Genomic DNA, 19,533 nt, shown 5'->3' with positions numbered 1-19,533 from the left:
TTGAAAAGTGAAGGAAAGTGAATTGGTAGAGTTCAGGCTATATTTACTTTGTGCTTGTTTTGGTGGGGGGGGGGGAGAAGTAAGCGGATGTTGGCTATTTTTGCACTGCAAGGTTGTGCTTTCCATCAAGGAAGTGAATTGTAGGCTTAGATGAAGACAATCTTGCTTAGGCTTTTCAGAAGACTTCAGTGGTGTTATTAAATGCAGGAGGGGGTGCAGGCTTAGAGACGCAAACTTGCTTGCTTGGAAGTAGGTCATATCCGCCATCCTATGCACACTTCCTTAGAAGTAGTTTCCATTAAAATCCTTGGGGCTTTCTTCAGAGTAAATATTCAGGATGGATTGAAACTATCCAAGCATTAAACAAACAAACAAAAACAGGATAGCTTATAATAATTCCCTGCATAAATTCAACCAGGGATATCTAAGCCACATTAAACCCACATTTATAGAAAGTGAGATTTGGAGCCCAGATTATTGACAGGGATTGACAGATTCCTGGGGGCTTGTAATGGCCCTATTTGATGCGGCACTATATTTGGGCCTGTGCTGGTTTCATTTCTGATGTCTGTATATATAGATCAGAACATGCACAGCCTATAATAAGACCTTAAGAAGTGCAGTGCTGGACCAGACTAGGGGTGGGGGGAGATGCATTTAGTCCGGCATTCTCTTTCAACAGTAGCCAGACTGATGCCTCTGGGAAATCTACAAGCAGGGCAGGAAGGCAACACAGCTGTCCCCAGACTCTGCTATTTATGTAATAATAATAATAATTAATAATAATATTTTAATATATGTGACCTGCTCATCATTGACAAACAAATCCAGTGCGAGATACAATTAATAATATATAAAAATTGCAGTATTCCATAAGACAAAAAGGGGAGCAGATAATAAATCAACACAACAAGCAGCACTGCACAAATGATAGCATAGAAGGAGTCTTACTGGCACTAATACCCACAAATGCCTGGGTGAAAAAGTAGGTCTCCAGCTGGCAGCAGAAAATATTCTGGTACATTGGCCTTTGAAAGTGGGGGTTCCATTTAGCTATCATGTGAAGGAGGTGTGATATCCTCTATATGCATTTGTTTAACCCATTAAAAGCTATCCTATTTAGTGGCATCACCACATCCTGTGACAGTGAGTTCCATAAATTTACTTTTGTACAGTATTTACTTTTGTCAGGTCTGAATTGACTTCTGATTCATTTCATTGGGCAATCTTAAACTCTAGTATTTTGAGAAGTGGAGAAACTTATATATATATAAAAACAACATACACCCTCTTCAAACTATTTGCAACTTTAAAAGTCTCTGTCCTGGTAAGGAATTTGTCCCCCTTTTGTGTGTGTACCTTTTCCAATTCTATAGTTTCCTTATTTAGATGGGGCAATAGAATTTCATGCGGTGCTCCAAAGGTTGGCCACACCACAAATATCCATAAAGGCTATAAGCCTTTATAGCCTGAAAGGCTTATACTTCTAGCCCTGTTTGTTCTGCACGCTTGCATGTAAATAATGATGTAGAGACTGGTGTGTCACCTCACCCTATTCACAGCCCTTCACAAACTTGAAGGCAAACGTCTGAAGCAGGGAGTCTCATCTATCTACTCATAGAGGCTTTATACACAGCTTAGAACACTGCCATTTCTAAGTCATGCAGGGAGCCTTCTTGCATGGAGGAGGGTTCCCTGCTTTAGACTTTTCCCCTCAAATCCATGGAGGGCTGCTAAAAGGATAAAGGGGATGTACTGGAGGGGGCAAAGACCTGCAAGCCTGTCTCTATTCCTCCTTGCATGATTGTCCACATATGACTGCAGCGAATACCCAGAGTGGCAAGTTGACTTTGCCTCTTTCAATACTTCTGCACACTGTTGGGTCCCATCCCCCTGCATTGATTTGTCTGCCATGATCCCTGGATCTTTCCTGGTTGGTCACTGCTAGGTCAGCTCCCATCATACGAAGTTAGGATTTTGTGCCCCAGAGTGCATCACTTTGCACTTAGAATCCTGTTGGCCATTTTGTTGGCCCATTGCCCATCTTGGAGTTCTTCATAGTCTACTTGGGATTTTATCATTCTGAAGGATTTGGATGTTATCCATAAACTTGGCTACCTCGTTACTTGTCCTGGATTTCAGATTGTCTATGGGGGTGGGGTGGGGCAGATCTCAAGTCCGATCCTACCCCACTGGTTATTTCTCTCAATTGTAGGGAATTGTTCCTTTATTTGTACCCTCTGCTACACATACTTTACTCAGTTACCAATCCTTAAGAAGACTTGTCTGGATGGTAATAATAATAATAATAATAATAATAATAATAATAATAATAATAATACCCCTACCATCTGGCTGGGTTTCCCCAGCCACTCTGGGTGGCTTACAACATATCTAAAAACATAATAAAAACATCAATCCTAAAAAACTTCCCTAAACAGGGCTACCTTCAGATGTATTCGAAAAGTCAGATAGTTGTTTATTTCATTGACATCTGAAGGGAAGGTGTTCTATAGGGAGAACACCACTAACCAAGGGCCCAATTACCGAGAAGGCCCTCTACCTGGTTCCCTGTAACTTTGCTTCTTGCAGTGTGGGAACCAGCAGAAGACCCTCAGAGGAGGACTTCAATGTCCGGGCTGAGCGATGGGGGTAGAGATGCTCCTCCAGGTATACTGGGCCAAGGCCATTTAGGGCTTTAAAGGTCTGCACCAACACTTTGAATTGTGCTCGGAAATGTACTCGGAAATGTACTGCGAGCCAGTAAAGATCCCTTAGGTGTTATATGGTCCCGGTGTCCACTCCCAGTCACCATTCTAGCTGCCACATTCTGGATTAGGTGTAGTTTCTGGGTCACCACGTAGAGTGCATTGCAGTAGTCAAAGCAGGAGATAACTAAAGCATGCACCATTCTGGTGAGACAGTCTGAAGGCAGGTAGGGTCTCAGCCTGCGTACCAGATGGAGTTGGTAAACAGCTGCCCTGGACACAGAATTGACCTGTGCCTCCACGGACAGCTGTGAGTACAAAATGACTCCCAGGCTGTGCACCTGTTCTTTTAGGGGCACAGTTACCCTGTTCAGGACCAGGGAGTCCCCTACACCAGTGGTCCTCAACCTTGGGCCTCCAGATGTTTTTGGCCTACAACTCCCATGATCCCTAGCTAGCAGGACCAATGGTCAGGGATCATGGGAATTGTAGTCTCAAAACATCTGGAGGCCCAAGGTTGAGGACCACTGCCCTACACCCACCCGCCCCCTGTGCCCCAAGAACAGTACTTCTGTCTTGTCAGGATTCAGCCTCAATCTGTTAGCCAACATCCACCCGCAAACAGCCTCCAGGCACTCACACAAGACCTTCACTGCCCTCACTGGTTCTGATTTGAAGGAGAGGTAGAAGAAAAGCTGGAGGTAGAGCAGTATCATCTGCATACTGGTGGACACCCAGCCCAAAGCCTTATAAAGCCGTATATTATTTTAATAAATGTTAGTTGCTATATGCACTTAGAATTTTGCTTCTCAATTGCTGTGCTGTATTCTTTTACCCAGCACATTTGTTTTGCCATGACTTGTGTGTTTTTAATTCCCACCACCTTATTAGGACAAGACTTTCATTTTGGAATAGGGAAACCTTCTTACCTTTTTATACCTTTGTTTACACTGCTCTTTAACCATGCTGGCATCTTCCATAATGTGAACTTTAACCTGTAGATCAGGATTCAGTTATCAGGGTGTGCACTGTGGCAACAGAGCTTAACGCATGTACTTCTAGGTGCACTAAGTTCAAAGCAATCAATCAATCAAGTGATTCTGGATTTACTGTGGCTTGGGCAACACGGTGATGGCTGCAATCTGATGAATACTATACTTACTTTGGAGTAAGTGTCAGTGAACTCATTGAGGCTCACTTATGAATACATATGCAGTTTCAGGTTACCCATTTGCACATTATAATTGGCATAGGCAAATTCTTATCAGGAGGATGGCTGGCTTCCTTGAAGGAAACCCCAAACCCAAAATAAGATGTGTGGTTGCAACCCGTGAGCTATGTTTGCTCAGTAGTTCTATGCCACCTCTGCAAGGCCTTTCCTGACATGGTGATAGATTGTAGAGTGTGCATAATTTTGAGTGCCTACAGCATTTTCAAAAGGAGCAAGGTTGCTGGGGGAGGCCAAAAGAAAGCAATTAGCGAATTCCAGGTTCACTAAATAAGTGCAACATAAAAGAGAAGGGGAGCACTTGGGAGTGGTGGAAAAGGAGTATTTGGCAATAATCCCATTCACTTTGAGAGTAAGTATTTTGCTTACTTTCTAGTAGACATGCATAAGGACTCTACTCTGGTTTAACAAAAAATAACCACAGGGTTTGGTGGTGCTTTCAGCCTGATATGTTTGTTGTGGTATCCGCTATCTTGGGTAGGCCAGGGGGAGAGTTCTTTTGCCCCCTGTGCTCTGAACAAGCTGAGATGTTACTTGTTAGTGAGTTGTTAGTTTCAGGAACACTTTACAAGCAAAAGCCAAGCAGGGTAGTAAAAAACAAAAAGAGAGAGGAGTGGCTGAAACGTTCCCCTCCCCCCAGTTAAGGAACCTCAGAGCAGGAAGTGACTGGTGCGCCTTCCTCCCCTTTGAGTCTCGGTTCCTGTCATCTCCCTCTCCTCCTGGCTGCTTCTTGGCCGGGCTGGTTGTGTAAACCACGCTCGCAGTTGGTCTTGCACAAGAAGCTGCAGTTGCCTATCAATAATCCTTCCTGATCATTTATTGGAGAGGAGGAGGAGATGGGGTGGCCCGGATGGACAGCGGCCTCTCTGAGAGCATTGCTTCTAGCCACAAGGTTGCTGTTTGGGCGCGTTCCACCTGACCCATGCCTGGGCTCCCATTCTAGATAGAGCTTAAACTATTACGCAGATCAGGTTGCATTGTTTTAGTGGAACTAACCGGATCCGTGAAACCAAGTGGTTCGGCTAATCTGGTCTGGAGGAATGGGTCGAAACGGAGCGAACCCTAGTGGCTTCGTATATCTGACCAAAGTGCCCGATCCTACAAACAGTTGAGCGCGCGTAAATCCTGCAGGGGATCCTCGGGCTGTGATGCAGCCATCCTAATAATGGCCAGGAAGCCGGTACCACCGGCTGAGCATCCTTGCTTACTGCTGAGTAACGATGTTCTGGGTGCGGAAGCAAACATCCAAAGGTCCGCTCTCAGGCACGTTTCCTTGGAGGTAAGCCCCACTAAGTTCAGTGGGACTTCTTCTCAAAGAAGCCTACCTAAGAGGGCTGCTGCCTTAAGCGCCGGGGATTCCTTGTACGTGTAATCAAGAGCATAAAGAATACGGGTGGCAGGAGGAGATGGCTTGCGAGCTTGGAACAACGGCTTCGCCCCACTGGATGCGACGCGAGGCTGCCCTGCGTGGATGTTTCGAGGCTGTTTTGCTTTTGGCAAGAACGGAGAGTCCCCGACCTGATTTCCCCGCCCTCCCGCCTCATCTCCTTTTCAATCAGGAATATTGGATCTCGTCTCTATATACAAATTGCTGGTATGAAAGGGAAGGCGGATGGGGGCGTGGGGGGAGCCCAGCCCGTGTAGATGGAGGCAGGCATAAACTTGTGAGATCAGGTTTCCTGCTGAGTTCCCGAAGGAGAAGTCAGCATTTGATTGAAGCTACACTTGGTTCTTGGTTCCCAGGGGGACAACAGCCCTGAAATACGAGAGCGCTCTCGCTCCCTCCTCCCCCTCCCCCTCCCGTCTTCCTCTCTAAAAGCCTTTGTGCTGAAAGAGCCTCAGTAGGCACGAAGCGCTGCTCTCTCGCAAGAATGTGTTGCAGCCTTTGCTGACATTATTTTGTTAGCAATGGTTTTCTCTTTCTCCCTCCTCTCTCCAACCCCCCCCCACTTTGTACAGCGGCAAGCAAATAAATTGCCAGCTCGGCTGAGGCACCAGTTGTAACTGACCACAACAGGGCTACAAATGTGCGGATGCTTGGAATCGCTCGCCCGGGAGAATTTGGCTCGGAAGTTGGGTGCTGCGGAGGCAGCGGCTCGTCTCTCGGAGACACCGGAGCAGCGCTAGGGAAACCTTAGTAGCCAGAGCTGGAGTCTGCGCCTCCCGCTGTCTCGAGCACAGGCAGAGCCCCAGATCCAAAGACCCTCGCAGGCCGATCCTATGCCTTCTTCCTCGGAAGTTAGTTCCCTCGAGCTTACTGGTTTGCCTTGGTTGGAGTGGGATGTCGCCTGGGGTTTCGGCTTGCAGTGGATCAAGTTCCCTGCTTTTCTGTGGCAGCGAAGGCGGCACAAACAATCCTTTGCCGCTGCGGCAGCCCAATCCAATGCGTGGTTACTTGGAAGTAAGTTAAATGGGACTTATTTCCAGAGAAGTCTTGCGGTCTACGTTTGCGACCCCATGTGCAGTTAACGTGGGAGAAAGGCCCATTTAAGGACTCTTGTGAGTTTTGCTTTAGGCGGGTAATCTTGCATAGGGTTAGGCTGTTACGGTTTCTAAGGTGAAGCAAGACGCTTTTAGGCTGCCATCTCTGACACACTTTAGCAGTAAGCACCAATGGTTTAATAAAATTTAGTAGTTGGCAAGTAAGGAAATGCACCGCCAATTTCCTCCTTTCCCGACCGCTTTAGTTTCCCTGCGCCTCTTTCGCATCCTAGTTTTTCAACTGTATTTTCGAGAGTTTTTTAAAAAAATATTTTTATAAATACAGTAGTAATAAAAAAGGGAGGAAATAGAAAACAAAAATAAACGGTCTTTCTTAAGAGGTTGCTTATGACACAGGCCTGTTTGTCAGTTGCCGGGGGGTCTACGGAGGTACAACCACGAGATTTACTCCCTTTGCAGAGTTAACTGCATTTGCACACTGGAGCCAGCCAGCCTTCTTGACTCGAGCAGGGCCGGCTGCCATGTAAATGTGTTTAGGGTCAAGAGTTAATTTTCGCGGCTGTTGGTGCCTCCCAAAGCTGCACTCTTGGAGACCGCAGCTGAGACTCGGCCTGCACAGCTCCAGCCACCTGGTCTCCCCGTCATAATCGAGATGAATTGCGCTGAACCTAAAGGCGAGCTACTTGAGAGGAGGAAAGCCGCAGGCTGGACCGGGGTCTCTTTCCCAAGTAAAAGGCTGTGTGTTTGTTACCCGGTGAGGGTCGCCTGGGCTTTGAACAAGTAGTTGGTGGCAAATTGCCTGCTGGCCCAGAGAGACCAAAGCAGCTTCCTTCCCAGCTATTTGCCCAAAAGATCAGGACACCTAAGCAGCTGTTCCCCGGGCTCCTGAGGACTTTGGCACACAAGAGCTGTATTTTAAGCAGCAGGATTTTTTATTTTTAAGGATAGGCAAATACAGTAGTTCAATGTAGTTCAATGACTACATATAGGGTGCCTAGGAGAACATGTGTGTGTGTGTGTGTGAGAGAGAGGGGGGCACTCGCTGGCATCATCGTCGGGCAGGGACTACAGCTCCCATAATCCCTAGCCGCTGGATGCAATGACTAGGGGTTGATGGGAATTGTAGTACAATAAAATATGGCAGGCCTCACTGAGGCTGCTCCTGTCATGCGGCATAAGATCTTCCATTTCCCTTATATTGCTCGGGGCCTGGCCAAAACCATAGCGGAGTATCAGCAGCAGCGTCAAAGATGTCCGGGAGCAATATCCAGTGGGTCTGGGTCGCTCTGACAGGGGGGATATAATATGCACTTGCCTTGAGAGTAAACCCTAACTGAACACAGGGATTTAGGACCGAGTTAACATGGATATTGTCGAGCGGTTAGTGGGCGTGGGAATAAGAGCTGAGCGAGGCCCCCTTTCATTTGAACTGGGACAAGCCAGAAGGTGGTACCTAGGCAAGGTCATGGGGTGCCACGATCTGCGCCTACGCTAATGTGGATGCCCTGCTTCCTACCTTCATATGGAAGAGCTACATGTTCCTGCATTGGGGGGTGGACTAGATGATCCTCAGGATCCCTTCCAACTCTACACTTCTATGGTTCTACCCCTTGCTTCGCCCCCACAATCACCGACCCAGTAACCCCCATCTCTTCTACCGGGTGGAAGTTTCCCAGCATCAGAACAACCCCCAGGGGGCCCTTTCTGGCAGCTCGTTCGTTTTCCAGCCAGCTACGACCCGAGTATTTGGGCCTCAGCTGGTGCGGGGAACAGAAAACCGGCCTGCAAGTGCTCGCTTCAGGTAGCGGGTGCCGGGTGCGGCAGCAGGCTCTGGGAAAAAAGAGGATTTCAACCACCCTCCCTCCGCGTCCCTCTCGCTTGAGTGACACGACGTCTCTTCGTGTCACTCAATGCAAATAATCGGGTCCACGTCACTTTCCGGGGCCTGTAGTGTCTGGGGAGCTGATGAGAAGGGGTGGGGGTGGGGAGCCGACGGGGTGCGTCTCTTAAGGACCACGAGGGAAAGAAACTGTTAAAAGCAGCACAGCAAGAAAGCAACAGTCTCTGCTCTGCGCCCCCACCTCTTACTACCGACGCCCGCGCTTGCAAATGCAGCCAGCTGAGGAATTTCTCCTGCGGAACGAGAGGCATTAAAGCTTCTAAGAGCCACAATGAGCGAGACCCGGGCAAAGGCACGGGCGGGGGGCGGGGGCGCTAAGCTACTGCAGCTGGACTCGAGGCGAGCAGAAGAGGGAATCCAGCTCTGACCTGGCCCTTCGGGGAGAGGGCGACTTGGGGAGGAAATGAGAGAGAGAGAGAGAGAGAGAGAGAGAGAGAGAGAGAGAGAGAGAGAGAGAGAGGAGAGAGGCAGGCGTCAAAAGAGTAAAAAGAGGACGGGGGTGGCGCGCGGGGAGGCGGAGGAAAGCTGACTTTTTAAAAGACCCCCTTTATTGCCCAAGGAGAGTTCGCGAGAGTGAGGGACCGGCTGATACAAATAGTTCCCTGGCCTGTGGGGAGGCAGGGGGTGGGGAGGGGAGGGGAGAGGAGAGGGGGGCTCCTTGTTTCGAGTAAACCAGCTGCAGGAGTGATGCTAGAGCAAGGAAGGGCAGACACAATGCTGCTGTTGTTGGTTTGATCTCTAACTGTGGATTGTTAGTCTGGATTTAACTATGTGGTGTGGGGAGGGAGAAAGGCGGAGGGGGGGCCCCCCGAAGGCTGTTTACAGCTAGTGCAAATAATGTGACAGCTGTTGGAGCGCGAGCAGCCAGCGCCTCTTCGGCTTTTACACAAAGCTCTCTCTATGACGAGGGAGAGAGAACTAAAGGGGGGGGCGGCGGTGTGGCGACAGGGGACAACGGTTTCGCCCCGGGCCCTAGTAAAAAAAAGTAGCAAGCATGCCCGAGGAAAAAAAATAACAAATATAAAACACAATAAATCCATCCCAGCATCATCTTCCTCATCGATTTCCTCGGATGGGGTTTTGAGGCCCGCCTCTCTTTCCCCTCCCCCTTTGAATAGCTTGCGGCGCAGTCCCCAACCAAGCCTGTTTGGAAATTCAAGTCTTGCGGGGTGCAATGGCCCTTACTCCTTTGTAAGTGTGCCCGACGGAGGATGTTAGAGTTCCTTGTAAGCAGCTTAGCTGAGGGTTGGTTCATGCGCACACACTTCTGCCTGTCTCATGCCTCAGCTGAAATGTGTGAGCCTGCGCCTTTGAAAAGCATCCATCGTGGAACCCCAAGGAAGTGCTGTGTGTCCTCTTCCTGCATTGCAGGGGGTTGGACTACATGACCCTTGTGGGGTTCCTTCCAATTCTAAAATTCTATGATTCTAATTGTGATGGCTGTCAACACTTGATACTGAGGTCATGTAGTTGAAAACACGCACCTTTGAATTCACGCTTTTGAAAGGTTTATTCATCTAAAAACAAACAACTGGCCTGCTCTTAGGTCAGACTAGATGTTTGGTTCCCAAATCCTACCCCGACCATGGACCTCTTGAAAATTGTTGATGGTCTTTACAGACCATTTAATGGTATTTCTGCCTTTTTTAGCCATTGTATTGTGCTGTGCTAGAAGCTGTATGATGTTTAATTGCCTTTTAATTGCTTCTTTTATTTCTTATACTGTATTTTTTATATTACAACTCACATTCCATAGCTCATATTGTAATACAATAAATTACAACACAAGAAATAAAAGAAGCAATAAAATATAATTAAAAATCAATATGAATATTTAATATGGGCATGCTGCAGCTCACCTGAATGAAACCTGCAGACCACACTTTGGGCACCCCTGGGCTAGATAATCATGCATGGAGTACACAGTGTCCTGGAACAGCTACCTGAAGCCAGGGAGGAACACTGTTCTTTAGGTAGTAAGGATTGCAGTCTCTTCCTGGTGTGGATGGCATCAGCACATAGGAAGCTACCTTATACTGAATATGACCATTGGGTAAAATCTAGATCTGCACCGGCTACAGAGATTTGCAGCTGCTCTCTTTCAGACAAGGATCTCCCAGTCCTACCTGGACTATGCAATGCATAGATCTCATCACTAAACTATGGCCCTTCCCCAATCACATCCTTGGGAGTTGCTGGGATCCAAGTACCTGGCAGGGCCCATGGCTGATGCCTGCCCCTTGCATCCCACCCCACCCCCCAGCCTTGCATTCAAAGCAGTGCCAGGGAGCTGGATCTAGCTATTCTTTTAGGATAATAATTCCTACTTAGCATTGTTACAGGCAATTGTGGAAAATTAATACAGAGGCTAGACACAGTGCTTGTCCTTGGAGCCTTGCCCACCACAGCAAGATAAACCCACATGGGCCCACTGAGAGAAGAGGGGGCCTCCCAAAGGACACATTCCACTTGCATCTAAAATTGCAAAAAATCTGAAGATGTATAATATTGCAGGTGTTTTCAGAACCACGGCTTCAGTTACTTTTGCACACACAATTTCCAGTCTACAAATGGCTTAGTTCAGGATTCTCTCCTTGAAGCCCATTGGGCTATTCTCCAGGCTAATGGTCCTGAGGATACAGTTGATCCCTGTTTGTTTCACTATATTTAAAAATGGCACATAATCATTCATATTTGTGGGAATGTTAAGAAAGGTAGGAGGAGAGTATATATTGTTTGAATATTATCCCTCCTAACTCACGCTAGTGAGTAAACAGCAGAGCACATTCCCTTTGCAACTTATTGGAAGCAGGTTGATGATTCGTTATAGTCCTTCAATTAAGCCAGTGTTTTTCAACCTTTTTTGGGCAAAGGCACACAAAGTAATTCTCCCACGGCACCATAGCTGCCAAGTTTTCCCTTTTCTCGCGAGGAAGCCTATTCAGCATAATGGAAAATCCCTTTAAAAAAGGGATAACTTGGCAGCTATGCACGGCACACCAGGCAACATCTCGCGGCACACTAGTGTGCCGCGGAACAGTGGTTGAAAAACACTGAATTAAGCATTCCAGCCTGGCTTGCCCAGTCTGGATTGTTCCTGGTGCGTTTCCCCTTTATTTCCCTCTTAAAATAAGAATAACACAACAGAGTCTTCTTTAAAAGTAAGAATAAAGTTTTACTCACATTCAGTTCACAGCAGTAATCTGAAGGCAGGTTTTATTTTGTGGTTACAGTGAAAAGAAGTCTGAGCTACATCTCAGACTTTCTGCTTGTGGGCTCCATCCTATGTGAAGGTTGATCCATGTGCTGGTTTTCTTATCACATGACTCTCTCGCACTCTCTTGTCATTTTTGGGCCATTACCTGATGAAGTTTAAACTACAGTCATACCTCGGTTTAAGTATGCCTCGGTTTGAGTATTTTCGGTTTAAGTACTCCGCGGACCATCTGGAACAGATTAATCCACTTTCCATTACTTTCAATGGGAAAGTTCGCTTCAGTTTATGAACAGACTTCCAGAACCAATTGTGTTCATAAACCGAGGTACCACTGTATTGCAGTCTAGGTGTCTCAGACTGAATTCAGAGAGGGACATACTAGCAGGACTGCCAATTCTCAGGAATTGTAGTAGCCAAACTCTCTGATCCAAAGGCCTCATTTTTCATCCCAGGTGCACTATGTATGCTAACTGTAGTCCGTAGCCAGCTTGCAGGTGCAAAGAAAAATGACTCTCACCAGATTCTGGCTCCAGATGTCAATGCAGCTAGATTTCTGCCCTGGGGAGTCCTATCTGAATTTAAGCACTGAAGCTGTTTTTGTCCCACCCTGGGTAGGAACCAACCTATTCCAGTATCTCATTCTGTTGGCATGCCTGGGACCTTCTTCTCCTTTAGCAGCAGATACCAAGGCACAATTAGCAATGTCAATGCAATTTATATATGCAGGCACTGAAATGGAAATTCCTGGTTCAAATTAAACCCTTTTCATAATTCAGGACTATAGGGGTAGCGCGGTCATACCCCAGTTATGTATCCCTCTGATGCCTTCAGTTTTATATTTTTATATTTTTATGTATCCCTCTGATGCCTTCAGTTTTATATGTTTATCTTTGTATTGAGAAATGTTTTTTGTTTCTGACTATCGGTCGAATAAAGTATATTGATTGATTGATTGATTCAGGACTAAAACCAAGTACCGTATAAACGCCACAATTTTAGGCAAACAAGGATCTCACATTTGATCTTTCCAAATGGGTTTATTAAGGGGAGAATTAAATTGTGGGAGGCAAGTGGGAAGTAAATTTTCACATTCTTTCAGGATTAAAGAGTGTTTCACCTCGCACAAGACCAGCTCTAGTATGCAGTCACACCCCTTGCTAAATGAGTATGGCTTTGTTTGAAACCAGAAAAATACCAAGGAACGCTCATCCAAGATGGCTGAGGTCTAGGGCTGTGATCCTAAACTTACAAATGAAATCCATGAATTTACTGTGTTCTCATCACTCTGAAATAATCAAACTGGTGTTTAAAAAGTGATAGAAGAGTTCGAGATAGGCATACCTTTTGCACATAGTGGGAGAAAATGGCTTTTTACTGGAGACTGAGTCTGCTTATTTCAATGTGACCAACATTTTGCATAACAGTAAACAGAACGAAACCCTGAGGGATAGCTCAGTCGTAGAGCATGAGAACCTTAATCTCAGGGTTGTGGGTTCAAGTCCCAGGTTGGGCAAAGGATTCCTGCCTTTCAGGGTGTTGGACTACTAGATGATCCTTGTGGTCCCTTCCTCCAATTCTATGAAATTTAGCAGTGTGCAGTTCTAACCATGTCTACTCTGCAGTAAATCCTATTGAATTTAATGGGGCTTACTTGAAGGTAAATGTAGTTAGGGACAGTAGCCTGGACTATTTCTTTACTTGCATCACATTGACATGGTTCCTAGACTTTGCTTTGGCTCAGCATGAAACCTGTTATCCAGAGTGGCTCTTTGATCACACATGCGCAAGAAACACTCTGCTTTGCCACAGCCTTCCTGTCCCCCTAGCAGAGTGAGTTGGCTTCACTCCTCTTCATAAACTTTTCAGAGTAGGTGGGAATCATTCTGCTACAGAAATTTGAGGCTTCCTTATGTAGGTAATGGAACGAGCACTTCTTTGTATATCAACTATATCAATATAGCCAATTAGTAGCTTATGCAACTTTCCCACCTTGGAAAGTGCATCAGGGCCTTATTGCTAACGACCCAGAATGGCTATAGACATGATGGCAAAGTGGGCTTTTAATGCTTTGGTGTAATATGTGAAGAAGACACCAATTTCTCCTTGCATGGAATGCATGAAAAAACCCCCCATATGTATCCTGTGCATTTCACTCGTGCAATTTCCTGTTTCACACATTGCTCTGGAAGTACAAAAGTGGGTCTGAATTCCCACACATCATAAAGTGAAGCTAAAGCAGCTTTCAATGTGTTTTTTCCATCTCACTTGTGCCATTTGGGTGCATCTGCGAAAGACCTATAAGGATACATGCAGACAACATGAAATATAATTCTGAGTATTCTCTTGCACTATTGATACACTATGGTTGCAAAAACGCTTAAAGTGTGATAAAGAGAGAAAAAGAGTCGTGTTTAAAATGAACAGGCATTGTAGCCTGTTTAGGTCTTATATTTGAATTAAATATGGGGGGGGGAGAAAAGAAAACTTTTAACATATTGTGTGAAAATGTCCTAGTGTTTTCAAATTGACTGCAAGTATACAGGAAAGTAGATTTACACTTGGCAGTTAAATCTTTCAATGCTTTTTGAGGAACCTGTGATCCCAGTACGATTCACATTAAAGGAAGTTCAATTGATTTCAATGGGATCTGTTTAATAAACTGGCTTAGTACCGAGATTATTAGTCTCGCTAAAGTGAGGGGTCAGCCTGTCTGAAATGGGTGCCCCCTCCATCCTTAACAGTTTGGAAATATGTCATCTTGATTTCAATGGAAAGCCATTAGTGATACTGCTCTAACCCTGCTTGGAAGCAGATGAGCTCCATTCAGCACTGTGGGACTTGCTTCGGAATTAACAGGCATGCAGCGGAGAGGCAAGTCACATAAAACTTGGGAGTAACGATTATTATATATATATATTTTTAATTGTGGACCCGATCGTCTTAAATCCGAGTACTTCTGGTTTGTGAATAGAATTTATGTTTTGGGCAATGCCGGCTTGTTTCAGGGCAACTGGCATATGTACATCGAATTTCATTCCTCGTCACTCTCATGCGGCATATCTGTCACTCTCCAGTTTCTGTGCACGAGGCACTCTGGGTGGAAGATACCCCCAGCAGTCATTCATTAAGCGCCAGAGCAATAAATCGAGCTCTAACGTGACGTCTGCCATTTTCTGCAGGAATGTTGCTTGCGAAACTACTTTTGCCTTGGAGCAAAGGCGGAAAGATAAACACGGCTGCCTTGCCAAAACACAGGCAAATCTTTTTTCTGCTTCCACAAATTTCTAAAAGTCACCTAGCATCTTTCTCTCTCTCCCCCCCCCCATTAGACTGCTCCCTCTGAGCGGGGCGCGCGAGTGGTGGTGCTGTCGTTGGTGGTTTATTTTGGTCTTTTGGGGGGGGGGAGAGCTAATGCAAATGAGAGGAAAATAATTTTCTTTCAGCGATATGCAATGTATTAGTCACTTGTTATCGTGCTTGGAGGCAGACCTCATTTGCGCGTCTGCCAACTCGCTCACATCTGCTCAGAGCTGTTCCGGGCATTTTAACCTTGGCGGTGTCGTGTCGTAGTCCCACGGATCAAGAGCCAGTAATTAAGGCTCGAAGCAGCAGCAAAAATTCATAGCCGCCCATCTGCAGCGCAGTTGCTTCCGCGCTCAGCCCCCCTCGTCTCCCTCCCGTTTCGGAGCCGACTTCAAGATGGCAAGGCAGGCTGCGCCGGGGTCCTTAAGTCTTCCGAGGAAGGCCGAGGGGGCGCGCAGCTTCGCAGCCATAGGAGGAATCACAGCTGCTGCGTGAAACTTTGTCCGCGAGGCCCTGCTCTGTGCTCTCTCTCAGCCGGTTCTTGCCCTGCGCATTGCTGGAATATTAAAACCGGAAGAATTGTCTAGATCGCTGCCTGCTGTTTGAGGACATGTACGATGCTTTTAGTAAAGGAGGAATAGATTCTGGTGAAGATGCCTCTGGGAGACTGGAGGGTTTTCCCTTAAGGTGCTAGGCGATGTACAGTTAGAATTGAGGAAAGCTTCCTATCTCCACCTTGCATGCAGAAAGTCCCTGCTTCAATCCCTGGCGTCTCCAGGTAGGCCTCCCTGAAACCCTGGAGAACTGCTGCCCGTCAGTGTAGACAATATGAGCAAGATAGGCCCACGGTCTGGTTCATGATAAGCCAGCCTCCTTTGTTCCGCCTGCAATCCTGTGCTCATTTACTTTACGACGGAACCTACCCCGGGTTTACTTCCGAGTAAATATGTCCAGGAATGCACTTTAGAAGGGCTGAAAAAGTTGAAGGAGCGGAAAGCACTTGGGATGGAACAGTTAGTTAGAAATGCTAATGCAGGGAAATCTGGATTGGAGAACATGATTCATGGAAGAAACCCTCCTGCAACTGATAGGCAGGTTTAAGGACTGGGCCTAGATTTCACATTTAAGGCGGCAATCCTTTGCGCGCTCACCTGGGAGTAAGCCCCATTCAGCTCAACGAGGTTTACTTCTGAGTAGATATTAAAAGGGTCGCAGGGCAATTGTGAAGTCATCCCGGATCAAGGGGCTTGCAGATGGTTGCCACTCAGCTTCTTTTCTGACATTTAAGTTTGCTGCGCTCATCTTTATTTTAAAAGGCACGTTTGATGTACATTTTCCAGAAAGCGCTGGCACCAAAACCCCTTCCTTGTAGGTGTTGTACAGACGAAGTGTGATGGTGCTGGTGGTTAGGATTTTCGCTTCTTCCTCGCTTGAAGATGGCTAAGGGCGCAAGCCAACGGGAAGGTCTCCTGCGCAAGCCCGGCTGACAGAGCTGCGCCGGCAACGCTGTTCTTTAGCAATTAATTTCAACCGGGGCTTGTGAGCGCTGGATTGCGCTTTAAGCTGCTTTGCTATGGCGTCATTTCATTGAAAGAGAGCGAGGTTGCTCCTGAGTTAAGTTCGCGGGGGACGAGCTCGCCACCTCGGTGTGGGGACTTCGACTGAGCGAGCGCTTAGGCGACGAGGATTGCAACCCCCCGCCCTGTTAAAAGGCTCTCCATTCGCAAGCGCTTAACTCGCGGACCAATCTGCTGGCGGGCGAAGTGGAGGAGAAGGAGGCGGCGGTGGAGGCGAAGGGGCCGACGACGCAGGCTAAAGCAGGCAGACGGTCCTGCGGGGGGAGCGGGAGGATTTAAGGCTACTTAAGCTCGCCCGAGCGCTCGACAGCGAACCAACCAAGCTGCATCTCTCGCTGCCGGCGCGCCGGCCATTTGCTGAATAATGAGAAGCTGCTCCTTCCCCTCCCGAGGGACTTGCCTTCACACAGGCTCCTCTCGGAGGTGGCTGCTATCTCTCTCTTTCTCTCTCTCTCTCCCCCCCCCCCCGTGTGTGTCTGCCGAGAGGGAGAGCAGGGAGTGGGAGGCGCTGCGCTCCCAATCAATCAGACCCTCGATGCTGTTGCTCCGTAAATGAGGAAACCACAGGCACTGTCAGCCACAATTAAGCAAAATCAACTCGCCCGTGATCAATATCTGCTCGTTTCCCCGGTGAATACGGGGACCGACGCCGACCTCCTTTGGGCTCTCGCAGCGCGGCCGCCGGGCCGAAAAAGCCACGAAGGGCAGCGCAGACCCAAGTGGAGCAGGCAATGGGAAAGAGAAAGGGCGAGGAGCGCATTCATCACGAAGGGTGTGGGGAGAAACTCGGCTGTGGGTGTGCGCCTCCCCGTGCACGCGCGCTGCTGTAGACCGTGGGTCTTAAAAAGCAAGAGGGTGTGGACCAAGCGGGTTTACTATTTCATCCTGGTCTTCACAACAACCGGCCTTTGGTCTGGGCTGGTTTGTTTATGTGTATTAGTCACGCACATAGGTCGATACTTGTGTTGGTTTTCCTTCTTTAACTTTCCTATTAACAAACACGGTTTTGTTTTTTGTTTTTTAAAAATATTTCTTTCAGCCTACTCCCTTCCTATCCTGGATTCTCCAAGAAGTCACTGGATTCTTAGCACACCCTTGTGAGACCAAAACTGGGCTGGGAGGAACCTATTCCTTCTGTCCCTTGCAAGCCAGCCCACTTGCCTGCTGTCCGGCGTCCGAGGGGTTAATGGGCCGCAGGCGCCGACGGGGCCTTGCCTGCGTTTTCCCCCGCTCTCGCTTGGCTGATACCGAGGGAGGCGGTGTCCGCTTAGGTGCCTGAAAGAACCATTGAGTGCCAAGCGGGCAGGCTCCTTTCCTCTGGCGCGTTGCCGCTGCCGCCCCTCCTCCGCCTCTGTCACCGCCTGCTTGTTGTCTCTCCAAGCAGCAGCAGCGGAAACCGACCGTGTGTGTGTGTGTGTGTGCGTGCGCGCGCCTAAAATGGCGCGGCCGGTCGGGGATCTCAAATACGAAACGGGCTGGAATGACTCATTCGGTCTGGCTGAAAGAGCGAATGAGAGTTGCAGGAGACTGCAGCGCGAGGAGGTGCCTGCGCTCCATACAGGCCAGGCGAGCGCCCTTCGCCACGGTGCTGCCAAGCCTATAATCCTATCCGATGGGTGGAGGAGGGGACCCCACGGGACGGGGTATGGTCCCCACATTGGCGCCCGAGGCGAAGGTGCTTTTCGCCGTGTACGTAGTGCGGGAACGGGGCCTTTCTCGGATCAAACGGGGGGTGGGGGGAAGACGCGAGGTCGCGAGAGAAATACTTCTCTCTCCTTCATTCTGTTTCGTTGCCTTCGTTTCTGCTTCCTGCAATGCCCGTGTGCCTGGACTATTAAGGCGCACGACGACCCCCCAATACCCCTCCGCGTGGCCGGTCCACTTCCCCCACCTCCGCATTCATTTCGGTGGAACAAACGGGCCCCACATCTTCCCCGGGTCTCGTACTAGGAGAAGCGGGGGCGCTATTTCTCCGCCGCACAGAAAACGTTTGCAAGAGTGCGTGTGTGAGAGAGACAGAGACGGCGGGCAGGGTTATTTGAAGGCTCGCCAGCCATTTTACGTTTCCCTTATTGACGGCCTTCCGTCCTCCTCCTCTCCCCGCCCCTCCCCCTCCCCGTCCCTGTCCATCACTTATTCACAAGTTTTCCTGGCGAATGGCGGTAAAGAGTCGAAGTCACTGCGCTTTGCTTCGCGGTTGATGTGCAAAGGAGGCTGCTGCGGTCCGAAGCCTTGTGCACGGCGGTGGAGGAAACGACGGGCTGATGGCAGGTTTTTGGATGCGTTGCCGGTCTGTGCACCGCCCCCTTTGAACCCCGATCTTCCAGGGGAACGAAAGGAAAGGCTGTCTGAAGCCACTCTCTCCCTGGCAAACGGCAGGAAAGTCATTCCCTTTCCTTCGGCTACACAGCAGTTGGCTGGGATTGTAGAGTCGTCGCTTCCCCTCTTCCGCCTGCTCTCGACATCTCACCCCTCACTTTTGCAATGCACACGGCTCCTTTCCCCGAGGCTTGGAGCTCCTATTCCCTACAAAGCCAAGGGAAAACAGGAGATAGGGAAAGATCGTGTTCTCTCCCTCCCTCCCCTCCCCTCCCCGTCGAGTCCGGAATCCCCCATTCCGGATGCCGTTGCCTGTGCCCAATCGATCGCGGCCTCCCCGTAATGCCTACACAGCGCTTTGTTTACATGAGAAGAAAGTCCGGATCGCGAAGGTAGACGTGACGGCGCAGAAAGCCTCCCGAGGAACGTGCGCAGACGGAAGAAAGAGGAAGTTTAAAAGCCCCTGAAATTGCCACCCAACCGGTTTTTCTCTTTTTCCGCGCGCTGCCTGGGCAAACTTGGGCATCGTTCTGCGCGCCTCCGATACGCACGTCAGAAAATCGGGTTGGAGACGTCGCAGGCGCATTGTGCTTAGCTTTGTGGCCAGACGAAATGCCACACGTCCCGGCAAAAGGCCAGCCGCCTCCCTCCCTGCCGTGGATACTTAGTTTGCTGTTTCCTACTTCGCTTAACGTACTTCAAGCTCCCTCGTAGCTCCCCGCCACCTCCGCGCAACGGCGTGTTCAAATTTATGCCACCGTATTTTGCACCACTCAGTGCATGTTCATTCATAAATTCTTCTGTGTTCAAGGGGGTTTACTCCGAGGCAAGTGTGCACA

The 19,533-nt window shown here is 48.5% G+C and overlaps 1 protein-coding gene across 7 annotated transcripts in view; it reads left to right on the top strand.

Moving 5' to 3' along the window:
* Positions 1–19,533, top strand: part of BCOR (BCL6 corepressor) — an 81,364-nt gene that overhangs the window by 11,553 nt on the left and 50,278 nt on the right. The window lies entirely within an intron of this gene.

This window comes from Zootoca vivipara, chromosome 4, assembly GCF_965207765.1.
Source record: "Zootoca vivipara chromosome 4, rZooViv2.hap1.1, whole genome shotgun sequence".
In the NCBI taxonomy this organism is placed as follows: domain Eukaryota; kingdom Metazoa; phylum Chordata; class Lepidosauria; order Squamata; family Lacertidae; genus Zootoca; species Zootoca vivipara.
Note: the sequence above shows the minus strand (reverse complement) of the source record. Positions and strands in the feature narration are given on the sequence as shown.